Consider the following 25384-nt stretch of genomic DNA (forward strand, 5'->3'; position numbering starts at 1 on the left):
GCGTCGAAAGAAGGCGCGTTTGCTCTACATATATGATGATTGTAAAGGAGGAAAGAGACGCCTACTTCTGCAGCCCTTAAGGAAGCACGGCGCAGAACGCGCGTTTGTTCTCCGCCGTGCGTTCACTCGCCGTGAAAGAGCGCGTCCCTCGCGCCCTTTCACTCGCACATACAGCGTTCGGCGGCGCGCGGCGACGATTTCATCTCGATTGACGTCATACGGAACCTCACGGCGACGGCGACGGCGACGGCAACGGCGACGGCGACGGCGACGCCGACGGCAGAAATCTGCTTTTGAGTGTCCATATAATTGCTATCGCAATAAAAAAAAATGTCACAGTTTCGCCCTAAGGGCGAAGCAATGAATGCGATAGCAACACAGCAATGTCATACGAAGTAAGGTGAGCGGCTTTGGTAGCAACAACACGCAGAACTGTTGTCGACGCCATCGGCGTTTTGCCCGCGTTAGCTCAAAATGCGTGCGGCGTTGGTGACTGTTGCTGGAGCCTCTGATATAAATAGGCACTTGGTGCCGCAGCTAAACGTCGCCTCCCTTCCCTCCCCCTCCCCCACGGCCTCTCGCGCGTCCGAAGAAGGCGCGTTTGCTCTACATATATGGTGATTGTAAAGGAGAAAAGAGACGCCTACTTCTGCAGCCCTTAAGCGAGCACGGCGCAGAACGCGCGTTTGTTCTCCGCCGTGCGTTCACTCCCCGTGAAAGACGCGCCCCTCGCGCCCTTTCACTCGCACATACAGCGTTCGGCGCGCGGCGACGATTTCATCTCCAAATGACGTCATACGGAACCTCACGGCGACGGCGACGGCGACGGCGACGGCGACGCCGACGGCGACGGCGACGCCGACGGCAGAAATCTGCTTTTGAGTGTCCATATAATTGCTATCGCAATAAAATGTCACAGTTTCGCCCTAAGGGCGAAGCAATGAATGCGATAGCAACACAGCAATGTCATACGAAGTAAGGTGAGCGGCTTTGGTAGCAATATGAATTGTAGTAAACATGAGCTGATTAAGTAAGGAGGTGTGCTGCGGCGTAAGTAGACCGACATGACGAGACACTCGATGACCACGAGAAGGCGCGTGTGAAACGGTGGTGTTGATGAGAAGCGCTTCCCGTGGGCAGCGCGTGCGAAGGGACACATCTGTAGCGCTGCACTGCCGATCCGGGCAGCATTGCATGTGTAGCGTGCGTTGGAAAATGTGGCCCGACTATTACTAACTGAATGAACAAGCGTGGTGTGAGCGCGCACAAACAAACATGAATAGATCACACTGAATGACTGCAGACAACGACCGTCAAAACTCTGGCAGCAAGCGGATACGCCGCAGCGGCGAACGTACGTGCGGTCTATCGCTTCAACGAAAACTGAGCGCTTAAAGTCAGAGCCGTGTGGAGATAAGAGACGGTGCGAGCGAGCGACGAACGCGGTTGTTGGCAGCGTAGAAGTGCGCCCCCCCCCCCCCCCCGCTCCCTCCGGCGCGGGCTTACCGCTTCCTTGCTTGCGCGTGGGAGAGATAAGAGACTGTGCGGACGAGCGACGAGCGTGGTTGTTGGCAGAGAAGTGCCCCCCCCCCCCCCCCCTGCTCCCTCCGGCGCTGGCTTTCCGCTTCCTTGCTTGCGCGTGGGAGATTGAGTGCGTTCGCTCTCCGTGATAGCGCGCGTCCCCGCACGCTTCCGCTGGGGCATACGGCGCGCGGCGAAGATTTTATCTATACGGAACCTCACGGCGACGGCGACGGCGACGGCGACGGCGACGCCGACGGCAGAAATCCGGTTGAAGTGTCCATATAATTGCTATCGCAATAAAAAATTGCGGCAGAGCCCATCTCACGATCACTGCGGACGGTAATGCGTTAGCATTGAACCAATATAGCCACACAAGGTATTGCCACCTTCGAAACGATATATGTATGAGGCCTGTGCTGCAGCGGTATTCCTCTTTCGCGCTTCACCAAGGACACTCGCGCCATCTAGTGCCGCGGCCGCGAAGCCTACACGTGGCCTCCGAAATGCGTGACGCGCCGGTGCGTGCTAACCGTGAGAAACGGCTACCGAGCCCCTGTCTAGCGTTTCTTTCTGGACGCGCAGCACCATCTGGTGGCACTGTCGAGAAGTCTCCGCGTGGGCTCCGAGACATGAAGCGCGGGGCGCCGCCGCCTACAAACGGGATATGATGAGAGTTTCTCACTCGCTTGCCGCGCGACTACCGCGCACACACTCAACGACACAATTTGGGGAGGGGTTCATTTGAGGACGGGCATCATACCCAGTGTAATTATGACGCAGGCTGCTAATGGCGGTGGGTTACTTTCCATCAGGAACCCTGGTGACGTTGGTTCGATTTCGCTCAGCATCGGAGAAATTTAAGGGCTCTTTTTCGTCATCGCACAGCGGCACATTCTCAGTGGAACATACCTATTGACCCGAGTTGGCATCAAAGAAGTTCGCTAGAGACCAGCACAGACCCGGGTAGCACGTACCCAGTACTTGGCAAAGAGTTTCGTAGAAACTCTTTACTACCTACAGTGACCCATGTCCACGTGAAAGAGGTTCCTTGAAGAGCGGCACACATGCACACATTGACACCTGTTCAGCGACCCAAGTTGGTACGAGGGTTGGTTTCAAACCTCGTTCGCTCAGCAAAGCAGCCCGATGCGCTACCCATTCGACCACTGACTTCCCATTGACCCATGTAGGCGGGAAAACTGATATAAACATACATAGATACAAACATATATATAGTTCTGGCTGTTTCGCAAATGAAGATTAGTTGAAGTCAGCGCCTGCAGTGTTGGGTTCTTCCTTCAGTCCTCGTCTTTTGTGCTGTGCGCACACGTCGAAGTGTAGTAGTTTTTCTTTCCTAATCATGACTGCAGCCTATAATAATCTTGTACATACGGTCTTGTCCGGTGAAAAAAAAAAGCAACTGTACTGACCGTACAATGCCTAAAAAGTTTATTACTTTGTAATTGCGAGGATAAACTAGAACATGCAGAAATTGTCTTCTTATATTAGGTAATAAATTCTAGGGTTTCATGTGCCGAAACTATGATGTGATTATGAGACACGCCGTATTGTTGGACTCCGTATTATATTTGACCCCCTGGGTTCTTTAATGTGCACCTTAATCTAAGTACACGCACGTTTTTGCATTTCGCCCCCATTAAGGATGTGGCTACCGCGGCCAAGATCTAACCGCGAACTCGAGCTCAGCAGCGCAATGCCGTAGCCTTTAAGCTACCACGGGTAAGATGCCTACCATATTTGCCTTCTTTCAAGAGCGTCTGCAGCTCTTCAGAATAAAAATTAAGGAGCCATTCCACTCTGTGAAGGTGGATGGCCAGCGAAGCTGTAGCACATCACACCGGGTTAGACAGGGGTGTACGTATTTATTTTCATCATTTGGTAATGGCAGTGACGATAGCTTTGTGATTACCGTGCTATACGCTGATTTGTTCGGTTATAACCTTAGACAGATTCTTGCCGAAAGTTAAATCTATACGCGACCGCTGTTAAGTAGTTGAGTGACTTGGATTGGTGTCTTCTGCCTTCAGGCCGATTTCTGACCTTTCAAATTGACCATTTCTAACAAATTATTGCGTGAAGAACGCAAAAATTTGCAATAATTGCGCAAGCGCACCAGGACTGATTGTCATACTGTCTTGAGAAAGCAATGATTGCTTAGAAGTTTATAAAGTGTAACAAATGCAGTCACCAAACCGCCTGAATTCACAAGCCCGAAGAGTAGACGATTCTATGTACTGCACTCATAATTCCTACCACAGCTGATCGATTGCAGCGTCAGAGATCCGTCTAGTAAGTTTTGGTAGAACACTGTTCGCTTTCAAGCACTACGACTCCTAGGTCTTTTCCAGAAACGAATATCAACGTCCCTCAATGCAGAGTCCTTCATCTTTTAGCGACTCAGCTGTTCCAATTATGCCGCGCGTGCCGACAGAACCGAGGCAGCAGCGCGGAGTCGAACTAATCTAACCGGAAATTGGGAAATGTACTTCCGCTCCACTGCGAGCGCGTCGCGTATAGACTTGGCATCGTTGCTCGGTGGTGCAGTTTTCCCATTGCACGGCCTGTCGTAACCGCGCCCATCGTAGCAGACGGCTTGGAGTGTGTCTCGAGCAGACGACAGGCGCTGGGTCTATACGCTCGCTTAAATAGTGGTGAACGGAAGTATCAGTTTCGAAAAAACCGCCTACACCTCTTGCCGAATTTTTTTCGAAACAAGTTTCGACTATTCCTCGTTGTGCTTTGCTTTCGTGGCCATTGAGAGCGAAACGGGTGGTGTGTATGCGCCCCTTCCGCCAAGTTTTGTGTAATTCGCAACTTCTGCCAGCTGCGCAACACTCAAATATTGCGCCACAATCGTTTTCGGTATCTTTTGTTTTACAGCAAAGCATCGCAGGCGAGTTTTCGTTCCCTTTTCTCGAGGTAGCACACTCCCTAATCTCGTTCCACATAAATTTACCTAAGTAAAAAGTTTTAGCAAATGTGTTCTTGTTAGTGTTTGGAAGCATATGTCGAACAATATTAGCACGTTCCACTTAGTGAAACATGTGTGGTACAATATTAGGAGTGACATGATACAGTAGCAGTGGATGGAAACTCTACCGGAGGGAGAGCCAATCCTTCAACATATAGGTTAACATAAAGATCCGCTTAGTAAGTGGAACACTTTGTCAAACGTGCTTCACTCATTGTAACACACGAGGAACCATATTACGAGTGTATACATATATAAAAACGGAATTGGTTCAGGTCCGCATAGTGCAAGATGTACAGTAAGTCTCCGGACTGACTTATCTTTTATACACGTTCTGAAGCCAAACTCGCAATCCCTGCGGAGGCGAGACCACCTGAGGAACGGCTCTTGGGTATATGATATTCCACAGCGGTTTTCTGTGTGGCGGTGGCGGCAATATGTGTCGGCGTGGTCGCTATCGTACACTGTACGTTGCATTGTACAAATCGCATTGCGCAGAGCAAAGGCGATAGGTGTTTTTTCTTTAGTTGCACTGATTGGGTTCAGGTCAAAAACTGTCCACACAAGACATTATGCTACAAATTACACACGAAATAAGAGGTGTGGAATCTCATACAGCGGGCACCGAAGCTATCCTTGGACGGGATCTCACGAAGGCGTTTGACAACATAACACACGAAGCTATTTTAGAGAACCTACAAAGTTTAGGAGTGGGTCAACGAGCCTACGCGTGCGTGAAGGACTTCTTCAATCTCGAACCGCATCTCACAATAGACGAAATCAGATCGGAAGACATAGAACTCGCGGTAGCAGGGCACGCCTCAGGGATCGGTCCTGTCTCCCTTTCTGTTCAATGTAGCTATGCTAGGCCTACCGGCAGAACGCGACTGGCGGCGCGGACAGTCACACGACTTTCCGTGTGGTGTCAAGTTACGGCGAGGCATAGAGTTTCTCCCTATATTACCCAGAGAGAAATCTGGCGCCATCGTCTATGGCAGTTTTCTAACGAACGCTGAATGCCGTCATGCATATGACGGTATATATGGGTGTGCGAGGCTTATGTTGGCTGGTGTTGTGCGAGGCTTCGTCTAAGACGTGGATATGGCTACGCTAATAATGCGTTCGTAAAATAAGATCTACATAAAAGAGAGAGAGAGAGAGAGAAATTTATTTACAGAAAGGCAGAGACGTCGGCTTTTATTCACCTATATTACATCTCTCAATAAGGTTTACTTACCTACACTACATATTCAAGCGAAGAAAAGCGAGAACAGAATATAAACAGTTCCAAAGCGAGCGCGAATCTTGTCTGTCCAACTTCAACGGCCCACTGATACCTTTTACGTTTCTTGTAATTGTAAATCCCATCACAATTAAGCCCTCAAAATTACACAAAACATGTTCTTGTGTAACAATAAAGCTAAAACAGCACCTTGCGTGCTGTTTTAATAGGAAATTAATGATGTGGCAGACGGAACGGTGCTAGCCAGGCGCCTCTTCAAGGTGTCCTGGCTCTCCGACGACGATGCCGATCCGAAGCCACAATATACCAGCATTTCCACGCATACAACAGCGCAGCAGCGCCAGATATCCGTCTAGGTAATATAGCGAGAAAGTATGCAGAGATGCGTTAAAAATGTGTTCTAGTACTTCAGCTCGAAGCTCTCTTGCTGGCCGTCAGAGTAGAGTGGCTTCAATGCTGATCAAAGTTATAGAACAGGCAATGAGTTTAATTGCCCACTGCGCAGAGATTCCTTCATATGATGTCGCTTTTGCTGCGAAAAATGAACAAAGGTCTGTTTGTAGTTAGTTCTTTTTTTTCTAGCTACGCTCGACCAACGGACAGACGGCACACACATTCAACGCAACTGCTTTGACGCGCACGAAGATGGCCGATCAAAGCGCACATCGGCAGTGTTAGGGCCGCAAAGGTCAATGGTCCCGGTGGCCTCGTCGCATTGCCGACATCGCCGCGTGATTGACACGACAAGCTGCCGTTGGTTCACTCACAATCTGGCTGTTCACTCGATCACAATGTCACGCGCTATTATCTTGCCTCCGACACACCTGCAATAGATATCGTAACAAAATGACAAACAAAAGCGGAAATACCTGCAACCTTGATCAAGAGTTCCACATACTGTACCTGTTTTTTTTTATTTAGAAGAGAAATACAACGAATTCCGAAACGTTATGATGATTACCTATTGGCTCGTAATTGTAAAGCTAGGATTATGACTGTTCTGACAATCCCGACTTGCAAATTTTTTCCGTGCTCTAAACACTAAGCCTTAAAGTGCTCTAAACATTAAAAAAGTACCGAAAAACATTAGAGAGACAGATAAAACTTTATTGGGTCCATGATGGGGTCTTCAGAAGGCGGGGGTTGGGAGACTAACCCCCAGTCCTCCCCTTCCTCAGACGGTAGCTCCCTATGTGGTTTAGCCTAATATATGTTTATACGAACAAGTTTAGGTTTCAGTATGCAGGAATTGAATGTGCCACCACGTCACAATACACTGGCTGACTCCGCTACTATGATGGCTCTGGCCATTACACGCGAGCGCCGCAAGAATAAACGCGCCCACCACTCCTGTTTGTTTACCAAAGAGCAACAACAACAACAACAACAACAAAAAAACCTACCTGTAGCATTATATGGCTGCACGGCGTCAACAAATTTCGCTGTGTGTCACGACATTACGGAAATGTCGATGACGTCAGTCCGGCAGTACCGAGACAACTTTAACATCGCATTAAAGCACCTTATAAGTGCTTCCCAATCTTTATGCTCCTTAAGTGCCAGCCTATTCTATTTTTATTTTTTTTTGCGAGTATGGCGTGTGGTGGAGAATCTACAACTTCGAAAATATCTTTCATTGCAAATTTAGGAGGAAGCCCTAGCTGGGGCCCACCCATCTAAATACGTGGAAGCGGAGAAATCGCTCTCCTAGAAAACCACTGCACTAATTTTTCAAAATGTTTCGTGCGTTATAATAGCTTAAAATCTAGTAACTGCAAGAATTATATTTTTGATTTGGGCCATTAATTAAAAAAATGTTTTTGATTTATGCCACCAATTTATAAAGAAGGAATTGAAACTTTTCTATTTAAAAGAAAGCTCGTGTTTTAAAGTTTTGTGTAGCTCACAAGAAAAACGATATCACAACTCTGTAAACTTCACCTAATAATACATCTAAAGCGTTCAAAATGGGTGCATTGCACACTATACTGAAATATACCGCTAATGTTTTAGTAGGACTTTAGCAAAACACTCTTAAAAATTGCAATAATTACACGTAGGTTGTAAATTGACATTTTACATTCGTCCGCTTGAGATGATCGATAGGAGATACAGTTGACGAAACTGTGGTATCTGTTCTTGCTTCAGATCTAAGGTTTTGCGAACTTGAACCTTGTTTTCTTTGTCGTTGAAAATTTATCATTTTCGTAACTTGCGAGAAGATATAAGGTCCTAAATTATAATCATGCTTACTACAGTTGCTATAATTTACATTTGTCTTTCAAATGCACCATATTTATTTCGAATTGGTTGAGCGGTTTCTGATAGGAACGTTTCTGCGTTTTGCTTGTATTTGAATGGGGAAATCTGAGTTGACCACGAGGTAGTTCTTCCTCCTATGTAGGAAAAAGCTTGTGCGACTAATTACGTTTCATCTCTACAGAAATGGCACAAAAAACACGACCCAGAAGTCAACAGGAGCTGGCCTTGAAGTCACAGAGCATTTCGTTCATAACTGTTCCTTGTCATTGGCCGATCATATTTGCTAATTATGTGTCAAGCATCAGGATTGGTTGAAATTTTCTCTTGCGAACGATTCCAACATAAAATACTTTTGTTGAGACAGGCCTTGTTGTTCTAGTCTTATGTGCCGTCTTATTTTGTGCCATTTCTTTCCAAATTATTTTGATTACTGTGTTCACCGATACGCTCGTGCCTGTGGGCAGCCCCGGCTACTCATTGCATCTAACACCGTGCACAAAACGGTCAAACATTTGAATAAAAAAAAGAAAGAAAAAAGAGCAGTGCCACCAATTCTATGAAGCTCAGACCCAGAGCAAACAGTTCTGTAAATTTTAGTTGGTAATTAAAAAGCCGGTAAAAGCTGTTCTATATCTGGCAACCTTTGTAGTGCGACTACGGACCTCTGAAAAGTTCGATAGACATATGTCACAATTTTCTTTTTTTTTAAGATTCCAGGAACACACAAACACTCACTTATGTCAGTGGAACTCTTATTTCCAGCTTCGATGACCAATAACGAAAAAAGATAAGCAACATTAAATAGATAAATAATAAATAAAACGCCTCCACTGACATCTTTGATTCCTCTAACTCAAACACTCAGAAATGCACTTATGTAATTCTGTCGTTTCGGTGCATTTACTGACTCCTACGTGATTTTAAAAATTCTGTACTCTCGGCTTCCGTTTAGCCCGGCCCTGAACAGCAGGGTACTGAAATTGACTGCAGGACGACCTCTCTGCCATATATATCCAAGAATAAGTTTCCTCTCTTTCTCCCTCATTCTTCTGTCTATCTGATCGCTGTCTTATGTGATATGTGTCACGCGGCATCCAGGATGATACCAGGTTCGAGATATCACTTTCCAAATTGTGTGTGACGAAATACATGGGCGTTCCAGTTACTTTTGCGCTTCAATGTACACACGAGCATTCTGGTAAAAAAACAAAAAAAAAAGGTAACTGGAACAACAGTGCATTTTTACGGCGAGTTTGATGGCGCATATCTCCAAACTGGTATCATTCTGGAAATTCATTCCACGTGGATATGGCTGACAAGCTCACCGGCTACAATTCGTAAAGTGCAATATGTGTCGTAAAGTAATTAACTAAGAAGTTAGTGTATTTGTGTTAATTAGTTGAATTTGTGTTTCGATTTCTCGTGTTACTAATGTAGCATAAGGGGCTTCAAACTGATGGAAGCCGAAGTGAAACTCTTAGCATATGCAGATGATGTTGCGGCGTGCTGTACATCGAAAGTAAGCATTAGAGAAGTAAGAACAATTGTTAAACATTCTGGAAACACTACAGGTAATACTGAAAATCCCAGTAGGTGTCTCGGTTTTTGGCATGTTGAATGGCAGTCAACACAGGAAACGTTCACCAGCACTAGACGGATTAAATCGTCTGCTAAAAACTTGAGTGTGCCACTCGAACATTACCGTCGGAATGAGGACCACTGGCTCGAAGAAGTTCAGCGAATCAAGAAAAAAAACAATAAATTCGATATGCACTCAGCTCTCAATGTTTGCGATAGCCACTGTATGCAACTTGTTTTTAATAAGACGATGAGTAACACGAGAACAAGGTGAGAGCAGGAGCCAACGTTTCGACAAGTGGACTTCTTGTCGAAACGTTGGATCCTGCTCTCACCTTGTTATCCTGTTGCTCATTGTCTTGAATTTCCATCTCCCGCATTCGCCGTGTTTTCCCTTGTTCTTAATAAGCAAGATATGGACCGCGATTTTGTAGCCAGGCATTATGACTTATTATTTACTAGTCTTATCATCCACCGCTCACGGCCGGCTGATCCTGTTGATAACGCGAGCGGACCGTCGCTCCGACCACTGGCAAAGCGCGATAAGTGTGAAAAGGCATTATTACCGGAAAGGCATCGCTACAAGACACCGGCCGTGGTACGTCATACAATTCACAGAGTTCTGGCTGTCTTTTTGGGCATCAGATTGGGAGAGATGTAGCCATATGAATTTGTTTAGGCGAGTCAAAGACGGGGGCCTGGGCCTGTCACATCCTTTTGTGAAACAGCTGGTGAACAGGTGTACTTTCTTTCGAGACGTGCGGGACCTCTTTCTGCGCAGAATGTGCCAGTTGCGACTGAGCAAGCATCTGCCGGCCTATGCGGTGAGAAATCTGAGTATGCTTGGTGCATCTTCGATGGCACCTAAGGGAAGTAGTTGACAGTGTCCGTTTTCTGCCCGTACGTACTTCTAACGATTACCTCTTTTTCGGCGTCACGGAAGAAATTATACAGGGATACACTTGACATGATCATACCTTTTCCTATGTACAGAGCCATAAACAGTGGAGGACAGGGACATGACGTTTTAAAGCGTGTTAAAGAAAATGCAAGTGCTGCCAGATACTATATCTTTCTTTCTTTAAGTTACAAACCGGGACTTTGCCAGTACGGGTCTTTTTAAAAGTGAAGGGTTTTTATTTACCTTGGGGAGCAAACTGCCTTATATGTAAACAACTGGAAACAATCGACCACGTTTTTTTGCATTGTTGGGAAAGGGTTATTTCGGGGACGTTCTTCAAAGAACACTACAGAAAGAATTGCCCTTAAATCCATTATGTATTAGATGTTTAGCAGGCGACGAAGAGGACGGACTGCCTTTGGACCAAATTATGCTAATGGACCTCCACAGTTTACGGTGGGCTCGAATGGCAGGTTTTTTTTTTTTTTCTGTGAGCCTGACCGACGGCCTGCACGGTTACTTTGTCGGGAGGGTGTTTCCAAGTTCATTGACGAAATTAAAGATCAAGAATGCCCCCCGGTTAGGCTGACGAGGATTGAGCCGCTCGCAACAATAAACAAACTTTAAACATGACATGGGCAGCTACAATCTGGCTAACCACACAATATGTGTGGATGCAAGTTTGACAGTGTGTTTCTATGTATAATTATGTATTGCTTTCTCCGAAAAAAAGAAAGCAGCCGTGGCTTTAGGGAAGCGTGCTCATCTCGCATATCCCGTATGTCCCGGGTTCGATTCCCAGCCAGACCGCAGTTTACCAAATTGTCTTTTCAAAGCCACTAATTTACTTTGTTTACAGGAACCACCCTGAGAAATGTGACGTCAATCCTAGCATTTTCAGACCTGTTCTTAGTCTTTGCGGCGTCGGTCATTTTTCGTGATGGCACAGTTTCGACAAGGCCACGGAATGGTCATCGCAAGGGCACCGCCAACATAGACACTTAAGACTTTCGCCTTAATAAGTTCTGCTGTTTACTTTGACAAGCGTTCAAATTATTATCTGCAGATGCACTGCGCGACCACTTCGTTTGTTGGGCGAGGTTCCCGCCCACGAATAAAACAGTTTTGAAGAGTAATAGCAGCGTACCGTACAGTTTAAATCCCACTTGTCCATTAGTCGAGCGGCCGGCTGCAGACTGCGCGATCATCCCGGAGCAATGGTGTGATGCTGGGTTATAGATCTGTTTGTTTAATAGCGCATGGCCCGAGCATGCGGTAATAGCATGCGTGGTCTTATTGCGTCACTAGACCACAGCATTTTTTTTTTCGCGAGACCAAATCGCCGGTTAGCTACTCTAGACAAGCGTACGCGATTCAGACTTCATACAAGCCTCAGGAGAATGACAACCGATTTCCTTGTGCGGTCTTGTTCGTTCCGTCCTCTATACGACGCACTCACCCGTTTTACGGAAATTGTGTCCTCACATTAAGCCATCGCCTTCTTTTGATGCGATTACCTTTGCATTTATCCTGCTTTACAGGAATGAATGAAATCATAGCTATTTCAAGCCTATAGTAGACTTGAAATGCATGAAAATGATGCCGGCGGCTGAGGAACATGCTTTATAACGATTGGCGTTTCGTGTTTGCATAGTGTTGGCCGTACACGAGCACTCTTATGTTTCAGTTCTCACGGCAAGTGATCAGACAGTAAGAAGATTTTCCAATTCACGCTTCAATTCCCACAAGCCGCTGCTCCTCGTTGAGCGGCAACCAATATACAGCGAAAGTAGTTCAGAACACATACGCAAACCGCGGCTGATGATGCGCGCCGTGTGTTGGCGCATCAAAAAGAAATATCCGCATGCTGTAGTTAAGGCTGCACCGAAAGGCTAAACAGTGACTCCCCGACGACCTTGTATGAATTGACTACACACGCAGCTTTAGGAGAACACGCTAAAACGCCTGCAAATCGTTCCTCAGCACGCGACTGCAACACATTCAAGCAGCACCGCGCCGGCTCGCAGAAAGCCAGAGAGCCAAAGGCTCGCGGCGCGTGCTTTTCTCCTGACATGCTGTGTGATCCCATAATTAGTGATGCAATTAAAAGAACATTGTAAAAAATTCACCACCCATGTACCGCGTACAGATGGTAAACCAGCGAAGCTGAAATGTGCGACCCCGGTATGAGCCGCACGTGATTTCTTTGGGCGATTCTTTCTTTCTTTCTTTCTTTCTTTCTTTCTTTCTTTCTTTCTTTCTTTCTTCTTCCCGTATATCCTTGGCTCAGACCCGTAAATCTAATAGGGTATGCGTCACTCGGAATTTCATTATCGTTAATCGTGGCGTAACTGACGAGCATGCGATTTTATTGATGCCATTACCTGTCACTCATGTTACTCATACATTCGTACCCTTCCATGCCAATTCTGGTATTTACCAAGTGAACGACACGTGAGTTTTCGATAAGGTTTCTGTGGTCGGACCACGGGTGTTTTCACCTAGGCATATACAGCTTCTCTGTAATAATTTTGCTTTGTCGCAGTGCCAACAAACTCCAGTCCCACTCCCACGCCAACAAAGAACTGAAGCCGGCTGCCCCCTTTCTTGCCCGAGGCACGCCATGCCGGTGCTTCTGACGTAAGTGACTTCGCGGGCAGACAAATTGTAGCCTCCAGCAATCCCCATCTGGACGGGGCAGTTCCGCCAAGATATGGATTTGTTGACACGGTCTAACGCACTCTGGCACAGGAGCGCATTTGAGGATGGCAACCGACAATGCTAGCGGATATACGGTTATCTGCGCGTTGAATTTCTGCATGCCGTACGCTTATAGTAATGTGCAGCTGACGAGGCTTTTTACCTGCATTTGCCCACAGTCTGAACACGTTTTCTAGTCTTCTCGAGTTTAGGAGGCGGCAAAGAGGAATGCCACAGGAACAGGTTACGATCTTTAAGGAACGGCAGGTTACGATAGAACGCTCACACCGGCCACTGACAGAGGTCACACGACCGACCGTGACAGGTGAACAAATAGCGACACACAGCCCTCGATGTTTCCATCGGCAAGCGTGACTTGCCCGTCGCCACACCGAAATACTTCGACATTGGTGCGCCTCGACGTTCGCGCCTGCTTGCGCACCGAGTGAGATTTGGTCATCAATCATCGCGATTAAAAATTCTAAAAGACAGGGCAGCAAGACTTGCTTGTTTATTTCGAGTAAGCAAAAAATGTTTCCCGTCCTCACTGACGGGCCGCAAGCTCTGTCTGCGTCTTCTATTGTGCACGCGCTTGCCTCTTACCTCTTTTTACTCGTGTCATCGGTGACGTCTAAAATGTGGCGGCTGTGACGTCTGTCCGGCTGGCCAATTGCTTCCGTCGCATAGGAACACTCAAAAGCACAACCTTCGGGATTTGTTTTTGTTACTTGTCGCTGATACAAGTCCTTCGAAATGCACTGTGGTGGCGTCATTGGTGCTTTCATGCTTCCTGCCGCAACGAAAAGAGAAAAGAAAAAAACATCAGTGGGCGTGTGGCGTCAGCGTCAACTGCAATCGTCCGCGTGAAACAGTCGTCAGCGTATTCCGACGGCAGGCTCCTGAACCGCTGGTTGGTTCAGCAGCTTCGCGGCTCTATAGCCACGGAGGTGAACTATCAAGCAGCGAGTGACTCGCCAGAAATAGTCGCTTTTCGGCGAAGAAGCACATTTACGACCAAGTTTGTTGCACGTCATCCGCGATGCGCTGGTGTGAATGCGTCTTTGGCGTATGTCTGTCTGTTGGGCTCTGCTGTTACTCATAAAAAAAAAAGAACATACCTGACCATAAAGGACGCGTTATACCGGGACCCGATATAGATAGAGAGAGCACAATAGGAGATGAAAGGCAAATAGATTAGCTAGAATGCACGAATAGCTACTCTACGACGGGGAGAAGTGCAAAAGAAAAAAATAAAAGAAGAGCAGGAAATACGCGAGGACATGAAAATCATCTGACCACGCAAAACACGACGGGACGCTCGACAAAGATCGCAGTCTTTCACGATGTCTGGATGTTCACAAACTGTGCAGTAGTGCTTAGAAACCGGCTCGAGGGTTTCCTACTTTTGATAAGGAGATGATTGTCCCGTGTGTCGAGCGTGGTGCGGACAGTTCTGCTGTTAGCGCACTGAAACGAGATCATTCACGGTGAGAGTGCCGTATTGTTTCTTTTTTTTTGCACCCGCAAACTTCCCATTGCAGACGGCCAATCATTCCAATGAGAATGAAACAGCCAGTTGTAAATGCTACATTCCGAGGCATGGGTGACGTGCCTTTGTTGCCGTTGCTCGCTCCGAATCCTGAGAACCCAGGCACTCGTTTGTGAAGTGGACACAAATTCCGGTAGGCCAATGTGAGCCCGGGTGTATAAGCGCGTGGAATTTTCGTGACGCATCTGCACTTTCACAATTGTAAATAGTGACCCACTCTGCACTGTCATGGACAGATAGAACGGCTGCATCTATCAGGCTTGATGGTAGCAGAAGATATCCTAGCTCAACGGGAATGAGACACCGAAGAAGATAAGAGGGACACCGTGCAAGTTGTTTGTCACCTTCTAGTCTGTCTCGTGCATCCTCGCCAGTCACACTAAAACATTTTTGGATGCGCCCGAACATCATTTAAAAAATCGTCCGGTATAGATAGAGATATAGACAGACAGACACAAGGTGGTTGAACTGAGCTACGAATGCTAACCGCATTTAAAAATCGTATTAATAGATTCTCAGTTGTAGCTTACGTTTTCAACTTTTAACCATTCTTAAGTAACCGTTTGCCTGTCCAAGACATCCGCGTATTGTGTGTTTGTGCACGTGTGTGTAAGTGTATGTGCGCATGCGAGCACGCGTGCAACGAACCCTGATAAGTGTTTTTTTTTTATATTGTTAGTGCATCGAAACGAACCCTTTACGGATGACGAGGAGCTAAACCGTTAACGAAAGTTTATCTAGTTAGACACTGGTTCTCTAGAAGACACGACGTGTCACCTCTCCCGGGTATAGCATAATGTCGGATAGGAGTCAGGCGAGTCAATAATTGGTCGCATTTTATTAAACTTTCAATACCATATCAACTTTATTTACGCCGGTATTTAAGCGAAGTCATTCCGGATGGAAAAGTTCGACATCCCAATTAATTTTTTTTTTTCTTTTTAACTACCCTGTTGGTGAATGCCGGCGATAATTTTCCGCCTCTATGTCAGAGTGAGTAAGCGGTCACTCCATACACGCATCGTTCGACAGGGCGGTCTTCCCCGGGGCCCCCGACCAGTCGCAAACAGCGTGCTTAAACCGAGGTGTGAGGACCTTTGTTGTTAGGACGTATTGACATGCAGCACGGGCAACCATGGTGATAAAAAAGTGGATATATATGAGTAGAGCGTAGCCCGTGCAATGGGGAAGATGTGGGTGCGGCGCAAACTTGGATTAAGATCTGCATCTTCATCTACGAATTTAACTGCCTTGGTCCTGCTCTCCTTCGGAGCTTCAGCTCTGGCTTCTAGCCCCAAGGATGTGTTTGAAGCTTTGTGTGATTTCATTCAAGCAACAAAACGATTACCATAGGCTGATCACGGTTTTCATTGGAATACCTGTAGCACTTATAAATTCCTTTCAGCCTAAAGTGTTCAGGGAACCTTATTTTTATGTAAAACTGCAATAATCTATTCATCTGCAGGAGTGTGCAACGCTTGGATAGTTGGCTAAGCATGATCTAAAAAGCTGAGAACAGCGCAAAAAATGACGATAATCTTTTTTTTTTCATCTGGTTGGAATTTTTTCCCCAACGTTTTCAATATTATTAACTATCCATTCGCCCCTATATGCAGGGTGTTCCACTATCATGTACCAAGATTTAAAAATATGCAAATGCCACGTTGCAGGACAGAAGCAAGGTAATGTTATTTGCCATCGCTTGGAGATACTCAGATTCTTTTTTTTCGCTCTGCCTAATTACATAATTAGTCTTAAGTAATTAACGAACTTCTGAAATATTATATTTAGACGAAAATTATCAATGATAAAATTGTAGAGCAACGTGAAGAACTCCCGATACACCTTTCTGTTGCTGAATACGTGCTACATAAAAGTGTTTTGCCGAGCGCGAAAGAAGTCCGTGAGTACGCGCAAGGTTAGTTGCTCGAACGGCCAGTCGGGCGGCAATTTTGCGTGCATTCGCGGGCTGGAAGGAGGTTAACCGGGTTTGGTACCTGGTTGGCTACCCTGCACTTGGGAAGAGGAGCAGGAGAACTTGAGAAGAAGGAGAGGTGAATAGGTAACACGCGAACTCGCACTAAGGAACAAGAACAAAAACAATATATTGATCATTCAGTCTCGAATGGTCACATACACCTGCGGAGTTTAGATAACAGGGCTGCTGGGTTGGAAGCCTTGACGAAAAAAAAAAAAAAATCTCCAGAAGATACAGCTCCTCCTCCATGACCGACCGGTCCTTTCGCAGTTGCAAAGTACTGTTGCTAACATAGAGAGGAAGCTTGCTAGTGTAGCGGATTTCTAGTCACCCTAACGACAACTTTGCCTTTTTGCTGTCGCAATTTTTTTACTCACTTTTATTTCATTTACGTAAATAGCAAATAAATCACCCTGAGCAAATTCTTTGAAGGAAGTTGTGACCGTGATTTTGCTCCCATAATGTCTGCTTCCGCGAGAGGTAGAACGTCCACTCAGTTTGGCGCGGCATCAGAAGGTTTCGAAGTCATAGCAGCTGGATTTAACCTCGATTTGACGAACGCACTTACAATTGCTCGTCAAGACGAAGCGGTAGAGCTACAACAAGCAGAGCTGTACTCGAGCCGATCAAAGGAAGTCGCAGCAGTCAATCATCCTCGGTCAACCTGCAACGAGGGCACCAAGTACGAGGCAAGGTCCACCAAACAGCAAGGCAAAACTAAGTTTGAACGTACCCTAGCAACGCGAGCAGCTGCACACATGAAAAAGAAAGCGTGCGTCTAGTGCGGAGAGGATCACCACAGCAGAGCTGACTGTCCTTGAAATGACGCGTCTTGCAAATCCTGCGGAAAGAAAGGATATTTCTCCGCAGTCTCCAGGTCTAGTCCAGCACTAAAGAGCGTCGCGAAGGAGCCAGGTTTTCTTGCTACTGCAACAGATCCTTTGACACTCAAGGGGGAGATCTCCGTGCAATTTGAATCAAGGGACCTTAAGTTCAAGATAGACACCGGAGAAGACGAGACCGCTGTCTCCGAGCCCTAGTTAGGAGAGATGTTTCGGAACTTTCCCTTAACGTCGACACAACGCCGCCTCTACTGTCCGGGCGACCGCCCACTGAAGATATCCGGCGTAGCCTGAATGAACTTTTCAAGGGAAAGTCGTCAAAGCCTTGAGAACATTTACGTCCTGCCTACGTTACGCACAAGTGTTCTCGGCAAACCAGTGATCAACCACCTTGGCATGTTCAAGCTGAGTTCACTGACGGGTACACTCAACGTTGAGCATGACGTGTTCCAGGGCCTCGGTAAAGCTTCAGAGTGAGTACGATGTAAAGTTGCGGCCGGACGCGACACAGCAAGTACGTCGAGCAGCCATGGCCAGTGGAGCCCTGGAATGAGGACACCACCCACTCGTCCTCAACATCAACGACCTCGATGGTCCAAATAAATGTTTTCTCTCTCTCCTATCGGACCCTTCTTTGCTTATTTTATTTATTTACAAAAACTTACAGGCCCCGTAGGAGCATGGCCTAAGGAGGGCATAAACGGAAACAGAACTATAAGAGCTAGTAGACATATTGTGTAGCAAGTGGCACTTATGCATTTATAATACAATGAATGCAGACACAAGGGATAAAGCATACTTTCAAGATGTAACTAATGTGCAGTACAAATTAGAATACAACAGTGAAAAGCATAAAGTCGGTGAACAGATTAAAAGGGCGCAAATGAGAGATGACTGCTATCATGGTTGCGGAAAGAATCATGGTTCTTAGCACTGTCCTCGCCAGACAATGAGAGACGACTAATGGCAGAGGCCACTTTCTAATAATTGGGTGCTGTGCTAAAGCAGAGACAGCCCAACGGAAAATTCTCAGTGGTCGCCTACGCATCCAGGGTGCTCACTGAGACGGAGTGGCGCTTTCCGTAGGAGAATGAGGTCTCACTCTCATCTGGGCTTAAGAAATGTTTCACGGCTACCTACTCGGGAGATATATTCAACTAAAGACTGACCACAAACCTGTCATCTCTCTCGTTGGAAAAAAGTCAATAGGACATCGGCCTCCACGACTCCCGGCGAATGAGCATGCGACTGATGCGCTCCAGCTACAAAACCAGCCATGTGCCGGGCAAAGACCGCACTGTAGCCGATGCACTTTCAAGGTCACCTGTCAAAGATTCGACAGCGTCCGATTTGGCAGGAGAGCTCGAAGGCTACCTTACGCATGTTGTCTCCGCAAGTCCTATTTCAAGCTTTTCACTTCAGCAGCTAAAACAAAAACAAGAGTCCGACGCCATTTGTTGCCAACTGCGCATCTTGCTTGTGCTTGTTCTGGTTGGCTATCACGTCGAGACGTCAATCCGACGCTCAAAATGTACTGGCCTCACAAGGAGAGAGAGAGAGAAAAAAACGAAGAGGGAAAGTTAGGGAGGTTAACCAAGGATGTGCCCGGTTGGCTACCCTACACTTGGGGAGGGGAAAAGGGGAATAATAGGTAAGGAGAGAAAATAAAAAAATAGAGTCGGTCATTCGCAGAGACAGTCACAGAAGAATCTCCGCTGTCACAAGCGTTCGTACAATCCAGTACTCTTCACGACCTGCAGAAGGGCTTTTGTGGTCTTTTGCATGCAAGAATGCATGGGCCATGGCCCAAGAATCTTTTCTTCCGATAGCGTTCTGTTATCTAACAGGTTGAGTTTAACTTGGAGAATACGTCGTTGAGTGTCACAGAAGTGACAGTGACACAGAAGGTGCTCGAGAGTCTCGTCGCACCCGCACAAATTGCACGCCGCACTGTTGGTCATCCCTATTAGGAACGAATAGGCGTTGGTAAATGCGACACCCAACCACATGCGACACAGTAAAGTTGTTTCACGACGGGAGAGTCCAGGTGGTAGGCGAAGTCGCAAGTTAGGGCCAATAGAGTGCAAACGTGAGTTGGTGAAACCCGGTGAATTCCATCGCAGAAGTGTGAAGTGGCGAGCAATCGATTGAAGTTGCCGCGTAGCATCCGTCCTTGAGAGTGGTATAGGAACCAGCTGAAGTTTGTGATGAGCCGAGCGTGCTGCTTCATCTGCGCTGTCGTTGCCGGCAATTCCGCAATGCCTTGGCAACCATTGAAATACAATGTCATGTCCTTCTTCCAGCGCGTGATAATGAGCGTGCCTAATTTCGTGCACTAGCTGCTCGTGTAACGCTTGTCGTAGGGAAAGCTGTAGAGTTTGTAGGGCTGCTTTGGAATCACAGAAAATGGTCCAACGATTTGGCGGCTGCTGGAGCACGTAATTGATTGCACCTTGAAGAGCCGCAAGTTCTGCTGTTGTAGACGTGGTATTGTGCGAGTATTTAAATTGCAAAGTGACGGCGTCCGATGGAACAACTATACTGCTCCGGTAGAGCTGTTGGAAATGGTGGAACTGTCCGTGTAAATGTGTGTGCGGTCACAAGGAAAGTATAGCACAAGCTAACGGCGTCTTGATGTTTTAGTTCACGCATCAAAGCTCAGGCCAAATTACAATGCCTAATGCATCGTCTGCTACATGAGGGACACTTAGGTATCGTCAAATGCAGAGTAATAGCCAGAGACTAGGTCTGGTGGCCAACGACTGACGCGGACATAGACCAGCACATCAAAGCTTGCCGCGTGTGCCTACAAAGTAGGATAAACCGGAAGATGCCGGAAGATGCACAGAGTTCCCTGCAGGGCCCTAGCAGAGAGTCTCAATGGACCTGTTCTGCCTTGACGGATGCTAGTGGCTCATCATAATAGGGGGTTTCGTGAGATGATCGAACATGGTGGTCTCGCAGCAGCAGTGGTGGTTGTTGCGCTCTACAAATCGATCTTCTAGAGGCATGGGATACCAGAAGCGGTGGTCACCGATATTGGGTCACAATTATCGAAATCTCCAGGCTCCGTTTTTGCGATCCTAACCCGTGACTGCAGCTCCAAGCGCACGATATGAAGTCTCAAGCACCCACAAGGAAGTGGTCTAGCAGAAGCTGCTGTAAGAATACGCAAGCTGTCTCTGAAGCCAACAGGAGACCCCTGCCTGACTTTTCTTGCCTACCGTTCAACTCCCCCCATAAATGGTTACTCCCCGGCAGAGCTTGAGATTGGTTTAAAGCTGCGCATATCACTTCGTTCGAACAGCTGCCGAGACAATCTTCCCCAGCTCATTACTTAGACAAGCTGCGGCCGTTGGAAGAAGTGCACCATCAGAAGCAAAAGACGCACAATGATAGTCACCTGGGGGCAAGCACCATACGAAACTTAGAGAACCATACGGAAGTCTAGATCTTGTACCTGAGCAAGCCAGGCACCTTTCCGCGACGGGCAGCAGAACCCAGGCCGTATTAGGTTGAAACGGACGGTGCATCTGTAAGACGCAACAGTACTCCTCCTGTCCCAGTGCCCAACACCTCTGAAGGCTTTGGAGGAGAGGACGAAGAGGAAACTCCTCCGACGCAGCCAGTCTACGAGGAAACTCCTATGTGCCAGAATGATTCGTCGCAACCTGCATCGCCCATGCCGCAGGACGGTTCGTCACCACTTGCCATGCGCCCGCCAATCCGACGCACTGCCACACCAGAAGCGGCGTATGCGCCGTCCGACTGAAAAGACAGTAGAGTATGACTGCCGACTCTTGTTCTTGTTCCTTAGTGAAATGATGCAACCCACTCTGGGGGATCGGTAGTGAATGGTGCGGTGAAAAAACTGCCTGAAAAAGGGAAAAATGTGCGACATACATCGTCTTCTTCGACAGCGAAGTCACCAACTCTCAGAAGAAGTTGAAGTGAATGAAGCTCACCCGTCCCTCCAAACTTTCGCGCTCAGTTAGTTATATCGCCCATACCTCGTAATATGCACCCAGAATACAATCAGGAGCGACGTGCAGACGGAGCTAAACATCTACAAAAGCGCTACGACCAAGCAGCAGATGTAGCCTACGTGGACATTGCGGAATACCCCCACCAGAACGCCATGGCGGTCACCGTAGTCGCGGGCTCGCAGTACCGCCTCGCCGCCGCCGTATCAATACTCACCACTCAACCCGAAGAAGGAGAGGAAACGGCCATCGCCTTGGCTTATGCCTCTACCAATGCACACTACATCATCAGCGATTCAAAAACGGCCATTCGCAACTACACAAGAGGACTCATAGCACCCCAAGCACAGAATATACTCTCCGACACTCCCGCCTCAAGGCAACGCCGCGTACAGATCATCTGGGCCCCTGGTCATTCGGGTCTGGCTGGAAACGAAGCCGCCCACGATGCCGCCCGAGCTCTCGCACACCAGGCGCATCATCCGTCTCCTGCGTCTTCCGGTCCTGATGAGCCCTTAGTTCTGCACCGCGGACACGCGCGCGACCGCATGGTCACATTCAGAGAAATCCTCCTCCACTACTGCAGAGAGCGATTACGCTACCCACCAGCACACAAAACACTGAATAAATCACAATCCACCACTTGGCGACTACTTCAGACGCGAACTTTCCCAAACCCCGTGCTATACCACCGAATTTACCCCGATGCACACTCCCCACTCTGCAAACGCTGCGAGGCCCGCGCTGACCTCGATCACATCATCTGGGCATGCCCGAAAGCTACACCCACCAACACTCACCGCACTAACACTACACCCATCATAACTACGGCCGAGCAGTGGGAGACTTTGCTGCTCAGCTTGGACCCAGAAGAGCAGCTCTGGGCCGTCCGGATGGCCGAAGACACCGCCAGAAAGCAAGGGCTGGCCGCCGTCTGAGGAAGGGGAGGCCTGGGGGTTAGTCTCCCAACCCCCGCCGCCCCCAGACCCCATCATGGACAAAATAAAGTTTTATCTCTCACTCACTCGCCATTCCGCTCACCCGCCTTGCGCCCGTGAAGCATTCTGCCCAACAAGTTTATTGAAGTAGTGGCGTATACAACTCATTGTCCGTGAGTCAGCGCGTGTATAAGTTTCTTTTCACAGTTTTGCTCGTGTCCACGCAACTGGGCCAAACGGATACACGTCTTCAAAACCAACAGAATCTTCAGCTTGAATTCTCGCAACATCATGAATTTTCAGATGAGCATGTCTTGCTTCATATTTGCTTCACAGAGCGAATGCTTCACCTCTCCTCCTTCAATTATATAAGACACCGGTTCGCTGGACCATGTGGTGACACACCACGGCGACGTTGCAATAGACGCTCAAGCGCAACATTCACCCGCCTCGATCGCCAGGATAAAGCCGCCGATACGTAGCTACCACCACCGCGACAACCACCAGCACGCTGAGAGCGAGAAAGCATGATGTCATGTGAGCTCACGTAGGCGCGCCATCGTTGAACATGACGTCATGCTGTCAAGCGGCACGCAGTGCGTCTTTTGTACGCAAATGTGTGTATTGCTAGAAACAAACAGTTTGGCGCCGAGCACTGTTTGCTATCAGTGGGCATTCTTCCTTCTCCAATACGTACGGGCGATTTGAGAGCTGAAAGCGCCTGTAACACCTGCAGTTCGAAGATACGACCTCGTCCTCCGAAGCCGACGAACTCTGGGGGTCGGTGAGCCGCGACACCCAAGAAAAACTGCGAGAGAGGGATATATAGATCTGGTCCAATACAGGTACAGGCCACGTGGCGCTGCTGTTTCTGCCAATATTTGCATAAGACCACCATCGAGAAAGAAATGCACACGTGGGAGGGAACATTGTTCAGAGTTTGCTTTGAACGGCGAACAACTTTACTCTGCGCGCAGGCGACTCTGTGTGTTTGTGTTTGCCGTAGGTGACCATGAACGTTTGCTTTTTTGCAAAGCACGCGAGCGCTAAAGAGGGCGTCGCTTTCAGTCGATCGACTTGTGGCGTGCTAGCAGAACTTTGTGTGTGTGCGTGTGCGCGTGTGTGTGTGCGTGTGTGCGTGTGCGTGCGTGCGTGCTTGCGTGTGCGTGCGTGCGTGCGTGCGTGTGCGTGTGACTTTACTAATTCGTCACTTTAGAGCGAAGTATGGGGTTATAAATGCCAATATTCGCATTGAATATCATCTACAATTGATTTATTATTAGACTGAAAGCTAGCTACAACGTTTATTCTAATCCACTTAACAGGCTGCTTAAGTATACAAAGCGGATATTATGAGTCAGAAATCTTGGAAGTTGGTAGTGAATCAACAATGTAAAATCATAAACAAATTCCTATATAGGATTCACCCATAAGGAACTGCGATCCTCTGGTGCCATATATAATAAACAACTGAACATTGCTACGGCTTTTAAAGAATTATTTTGCTCTAACAGCTCAAGCCCTCCGGTCATTGTCGAACAGCCTTTTCACCGTTATTTATATTCATTTTGTCTTTTTCCGGCCGGAGCAGATGAAGTGATTTGTGAGGCGCGTCGGCGAGAGGCTTTCGCGCGACGGCAAGCGTGCGTGCAGCTTGGCCTTTATATGTAATCAGATCGTGTGCCCTCGAATAAACAGTGGTGTACATTCTAGAACTGACCACAGCACCAGCGATTGCGCTGGAAGGTTCATTGGGCCATGCAGAAATAGCCGACGCGTCTGGTGCGCAGATCAGTTTTCGACGATCGGGGACTGTGCTCGCCGATATCATTCTGCACAGTGTCACTTGTTTCAGTGGGCGCAGGTTCAGCCCAACGAACATTTACTTTCCTTAGTTCCATTGTTCCACTGTGGTTGTTCACCGTCGCTATACAATGGTGACAACAGGGAACCCTTCTTCTTCTTTCTGGGGTTTTACGTGCCAAAACCAGTTCTGATTATGAGGCACGCCGTAATGGAGGGCTCCGGATTAATTTTGACCACCAGGGGTTCTTTAACGTGAATGAACCCTTCTAAAATGTCCTTCAGTATGTTACATTCCAGTCAAAAGTTTGAACCCTCCAATCCATCAAATAATTTCAATCGCTATATCATTCATGCTGCTTCTGAGTGCTCCTTTCTGAAAGTAACATTTAGACTCGAACGACTTAAAATATGTGAAGCGTAGTACTAACGTAAACCGTAAGTTATCCCGTGGTGTCAGAATATTAATCAAAGCCATATCCTTACTTCAATACATCCAATTCGCTTACTGCACATTTATTCAAAGCCACGTTAATTACTGTATAAAGGAATACTTATTTGATGCACTGAACTCCGCTACAGCATTTACAGCACCAAGCTATCAGAATCGGGACTCATTCCTCATTTAATGCTTCTGTGCTCCTTCGCCAACGGAGACTACTGTCAATTACTATAATTGGCTAAATATAATATTTCTATCACGGTGTCCAGGGCACTTACACGACATTTTTCCTGTAAACCCCTCCTCCAAGTCATCGCTCGCTGACACAAATCAAACTAGATTCGCTGCCCATAGCAATTTACTTTTACCGATTATACGAACTAATTACTGAAAACAGACTGTACACTTTTCAGCAATATCACCTTGGAAAAACACCCCATAAGATATTAAGTTTTTTCTACGGTTACGTACTTTTACGCAAGCTTTATTTTCTGTTCGGCGAGCAAATTTTTTTATGTATAGCGCCTTATATTCTACTTGTTCTCGGCATATTTATGAGTTGCCTAATCAATGAGATGTCTGAATTATTTTCAGGTTTTTTGTTACTATTCGTAATGTTACTAAAAACACTTCGTTCCAATTTTTTAAT

At 47.2% G+C, this 25384-nt stretch overlaps 1 long non-coding RNA gene across 1 annotated transcript in view; it reads left to right on the forward strand.

The window, feature by feature from the left end:
* The first annotated feature begins 16373 nt into the window (after nt 1-16373).
* LOC125947302 (uncharacterized) overlaps nt 16374-25384 on the forward strand; it is a 47223-nt gene continuing 38212 nt past the window's right edge. The window contains exon 1 of the long non-coding RNA XR_007468170.1: nt 16374-16431. This is a non-coding gene — a long non-coding RNA (uncharacterized LOC125947302). The remainder of the gene's footprint in view (nt 16432-25384) is intronic.

Source organism: Dermacentor silvarum, chromosome 7 (genome assembly GCF_013339745.2).
Source record: "Dermacentor silvarum isolate Dsil-2018 chromosome 7, BIME_Dsil_1.4, whole genome shotgun sequence".
NCBI classification, from domain to species: domain Eukaryota; kingdom Metazoa; phylum Arthropoda; class Arachnida; order Ixodida; family Ixodidae; genus Dermacentor; species Dermacentor silvarum.